Source organism: Oncorhynchus gorbuscha, linkage group LG13, assembly GCF_021184085.1.
Source record: "Oncorhynchus gorbuscha isolate QuinsamMale2020 ecotype Even-year linkage group LG13, OgorEven_v1.0, whole genome shotgun sequence".
Classification (NCBI taxonomy): domain Eukaryota; kingdom Metazoa; phylum Chordata; class Actinopteri; order Salmoniformes; family Salmonidae; genus Oncorhynchus; species Oncorhynchus gorbuscha.
The window spans coordinates 46,925,792-46,930,931 of record NC_060185.1 but is presented as its reverse complement, the minus strand read 5'-3'; the positions used below and the strand labels follow the sequence as shown (position 1 = coordinate 46,930,931).

At 42.5% G+C, this 5,140-nt stretch overlaps 1 pseudogene; it reads left to right on the top strand.

The window, feature by feature from the left end:
- The first annotated feature begins 448 nt into the window (after nucleotides 1-448).
- LOC123993988 lies at nucleotides 449-3,664 on the top strand (annotated as a pseudogene).
- The last annotated feature ends 1,476 nt before the right edge of the window (nucleotides 3,665-5,140 follow it).

Sequence of the window (5,140 nt, the reverse complement as noted above, 5' to 3'; positions counted from 1 at the left end):
CAATAAAAACAAACAAATAAGTGCAATTATAATTTATATTGACGCTTCACTTTCCCATGACTTGCAACCACAAGAGAGAGGCATATAATGAATTCATAAATGGCATTTCCAGTCAATATATTTCGACAAATATTTAGACCAACATAACTAACACCACTAACAGACCACTAGAGTAAATCTGTGGCTGTTTGGATGTATGTTTAAACTATGAAGTATAGTCTATAGGAGGCCTATATGTTAAAGTGTTGTATATCAACTTCCACATATTTGTTTCAGCCTGAGAATATCGACGTGAATGGGGGGGGGGGAGAATCCTAGTACTACAACTCAAGAGGCATCCCCTCCACGCAAGGCACGCCTTGTCACCAAAATGTGGGTGGAGCTAGGCTTCTGAACTATTTATTTGGGATTCCAACAGATGGCTGAGAAACTTCAGAAGCGCTTGATGAGAGCGTCTTCCTGCCTCAACACAGAACACACTCTACTGTGAAGTGGGATAACCTGACTGAGGCATCAGTACAATGCCATCCGACTTCCTAACGCCGTTTTTGGAGCTGGAGGATGAGTTCTGCAAGGTAAGAAGATGTTTTTAAATGTTTATTAATTCATCAGGCTATATAGCACATGTCTGAAAGTTCTATGTTTTATTTAAACTGGTAAATAATGCACTATCAAATATAACATTTAATAATTGTACCTTGGATGTGTATGTGTGCCTTTTTATCAAGGTTTTGGCTACAAAGAAAAGGCTTCAAACTTTCTGATTGACGTGCGTAACGGTTTCCATCTGTCGTTCATTCCCTGTCGAACCAAGCGCACTTTAGCCAACTTTTGGAACTTGACATGGGCTATTGTGTTTACTTGCTGTTTACTGTTGATTTGGTTCAGCATATATTTACATTGTATTAGCTTGACCATGGCTTGAATCCCCGGTATTGGAATGTGACTTTATTCTTCTCTTGTGTGATAGAATTTCCGTGGTCTGGACATACCAGATGGCGCACCAGCCACCACGCAGATGCAGCGCGTCGTTGGATTTCAGCGCAGACACTCACTATGCCCGGTTACCCTACCCAACTCAAAGTTCAACAGCGGCAGTGTGGACCCAATCGGCGAGCCAGCCTGCTGGGCCCTTACTAACACTGCTAACCAGCAGTGGAGCCTGAAACACCAGCAACAGTTGCCCCGCTCTTCTCTCAACCACATCCCATTCCGTGTGGACCGTTCGGTCAGCATGATAGAGGGCCATGTTGGCAGCCTCGGGTACAGCGAGCAGCATCTCCCACCACCCCTCCTCTGATGCCCCCACCAGGCCTAAGTATCAGCACCAGCTGCCTGACATCTCCAAAGTCACTCGCCCCCTCCCCTCCCATCTCCACCCGGTACAAAACCGAAATGTGCCGCACTTACGAGGAGAGTGGCACATGCAAATACGGAGCCAAGTGTCAGTTTGCCCACGGCACGGATGAGCAGCGTGACTTGAGCAGGCACCCGAAGTACAAAACCGAGCCTTGCCGCACGTTCCACACCATTGGCTTCTGCCCCTATGGCGCCCGCTGTCACTTCATCCATAATGCGGACGAGCAGCTCGGGCCGGATGGCGGAGCGCCACCTCAGCGACAGAAGATGAGAGAACGCCCACAGCTGCTGCGTCACAGCATTAGTTTCGCTGGCTTCTCCTCTCCCCAAGCGCTGACCGGATTCCAACCCGTTCCAGAGACCATGCTGTTCTCCAGGGCTTCCTCAGTATCATCCCCGCCCTCCACAGGTAGCCCAGAACTGCTGTCCCCATTGTTTCCAGAACCTGCTACACTAAAGCACAACTATCCGTTCTCATCTGACTTCGGAAACGATCAGATTAATAACAACCCTCACTTTTACGCCATCACTGACTCAAAGTTCCAAAGTGTCTGTGCGCAAAAGTCAGCTGCACATAACTCTCACCGCAATGCCTTCTCATTCACCGGCCTGCCTGCCATGCAGCGGTGTGCTTCACCGGACTCTCTTTCTGACCAGGAAGGCTATACCAGCTCCAGTAGCCTGAGTGGTTGTGAGTCCCCTGGCCTTGAGGGCAGACGTCTCCCCATCTTTAGTCGCCTCTCTGTCTCAGATGACTAAACTTTAACTGGCATTCTCATCCAAACAGAGGAATTCTGCTCGGTGTTGTAAAGCTAGCCGACATATATTTTTTAAAATATCATAACGTCCATGTATACTGTTGTATACCCGTTTCAGCTACTATGGGTGCCTCAACTAACTTTACAGTATCCGTGGTGTCTTTGCTGAGAGAGTTCTGTTGGGGAATTTATTTGTACCCATTTTGAAAAAAACATGTCAGTAATGATACTTTTGGGCTTGGCAGAAGGACAAACCTACTGTGCACAAGTGTGCCTTTTACAACTTCAACGGTTCTCCTTATAGCCTTGCCCTTTAGAGTGTAACCAAAGCTGAACATAGTATCTTGTCTTGTAGGCAGAGTAAATGTTTAAATGTATCCAAAAAATCTAGCTAGGCCTACTGTAAACAAAATCTAGCTAGGCCTACTGTAAACAAAATCTAGCTAGGCCTACTGTAAACAAAATGTAGCCTTTAGTAAAGGCAACTAATTGACAGTATTATCAGGTAGTCTAACTATAGGGCTTTTTTTTAATGTATTTATTTTGTATGTTTTACAGAGTTTGTTTATAATTGTGTTGTGCATTTGTATATGATGCAGAAGAACATGCTTTACTCTTCGCTTTGTTTGAGCTATCATGTAGCTTTAGAACTTTGAATTGCTTGAGTGTGGACACTGCCAGAGCCATGTCCACCAGCATCGCGTTATGCCAGTGAAGGCAATACTAGTGTTACAAGTTCAATCAGCAAATAGACGTATTGCCCTCACCGGTCATAGTTAGATGCTACAGGAGGTATTTTATGTGTTCTAACACAACAAGTGCATTTCAGTGTTTAGTTTGGGTTCAACGTTTCACCATTCAAGTTCAAGTTTTTTTTTAAACAACTGAAACATTCATCCAGTTTTGCTTACTCAGTAAGACAGGGTTCTCATACACACTTTTGTGACTGTTTCTATAATATTAAAATGTGATTTGTGGTGTTACGTGAGGTCATTATAAAAAAAAAAACATGAGCTGGCGCACTCACAAAAAAAATGTTGTTTGTGTGGAGGTGCTGACTAACGGCGAATAAACTATCAAAATAAAGTCGCACACTCCGAGCAATTGAATGGGTATTTACCAACGTTTCGGCATCACTGTGCCTTCCTCAGGGTACGTGAGGTAATAACATAGGAAAACAATGTTGCCACAATGTATGAGTAATATGGGTTACATCAACATCTTGGTCTCTTGCACACCAGCTGTTATTAGACAAAGTGATGTGTATTTTATGTTACAATGAACTTGTCTTTGTGGCCCATCTTCAGCTGCGCTTTTCTTTGGCCTTAACTGTGTTGGAAAAACAAACAAGGCTTTGCATTTGTTAAATTAAAACGTATTTATTTTGTTTTTTTCAAAGCAAAAATGATAGTGTCGGTTTTATATTATGTTGGTTTCTATATAATTTAAGTGTATCGTTTACATTCCATGGGATATGTATCCCGGTTTCTATCTTAATATATTTTTACCTGTTTGGTTCAAAATAAAATGTTTGGATATCACTCTCACTGACTTGTTATACTTAGAGGGACACTGCACCTTATACCATCACTGTCATGCAATAAAGTGATATTATTTCTCATCTTAGAAAAAGTGATGTTAACAGATAAATACTTTTATAATTATTTAGGCCTATGCTTTCTAAGGAGGAAAAATAGTAGGATAAAATGTTTGTGATGAAGATTGAACAAGAATGTATCTCTGCACAAAATGAGAACATGATACAAAAATTACATTTCATTTGGACACACACATACACAGAAGGGAACAGAAGTTGGGTTTTGTGTGTTTATTATTTGGCTTTGTTCTGGCATTCTGGTGCTAGCACCCTGCTGAATAATCCCAGACAATAGCGATCGGTCATTATATTGAAAAGTTGGGGTGGGGGGGGGGGGGGGGGGGTTACTGCAAGACATGAAAAGACATGGGGCTCTCCTCTGAGCGCTGCCCTTTTGTGAGACTGCTCTCTCTTTCTCTTACGAACATCTGTATGCTAATGCTAGCCCATGGAAATTTGCTGAAGCAGGGGAGGGGGAGATTTGCAAGTCCATTGAGAAGTCATAGGTCCAGGGAGCAGATTTATTGGGGACTACGAGATGGTGGGTGGGAGGGGGGGGTGTAGAGGCTTTGAGTTGATTGTCCCAACTGTTCACCAGGAGGAGGGGGAGGAGGAGGTGTAAGCAGAGATGGGTGTGTGTGTGTTCGTCTGAGAGTTATAAGCAAAGGTCACTCAGGCAAAACTTTGGAGACATCCAAGGGACTGACTGAAAAACCAATGCAAAATATCCCAACTGTAATCCATAAAAGGATTCTTATGCACTGCTTTGAACAACACACTTTGTGATAATATGAATTATAAATATGTAGACCTAGACCAATCCATACATGTATTGACATTCTTTGAAAACCCTTTGATCTACTTGCATATGGCTAACTGTGGAAGTGATGTAGATACCAATAGTTCTGATAGTATGATTACATTTTCAAAGTGATGATGTTTAGCATATACCAGTTTTATGTTGAAGTGCTACTTACTTGTACTACAATCCCCTGGTTTATTGCAGAGGTGATGCCCTCTAGTGGTGAAGAGAATAAACATTTAACTTCTGGTAATAAGTAAGATTTACACTGTATGCAATGTTTAGCGATTATTCATTGGTGACTTAAACTGACATTGCTAAGTTTATTCAAGTCATAATTGTGACATATTAAGACTCTCTATTCAACTTTCGAGGGGGCCCCCTACACTAATTGTACAATTATGCAGGGGACCAACTTTCATTTCGGACGGGGGGATATGACCCCCCACATTCTGAAATTGCAATTTTGTCCCTCCCCCAGTTTTATCATTGGAATGTGATACAAAATGAGGCAACGGTGTGCTTTAGGACCATGCAGATGCCTCAGAGCGGTCTGACTTCCTGACTGAGTGTATTTTTATTTATTTAACCAGGCAAGTTAGTTAAGAACAAATTCTTATTTAC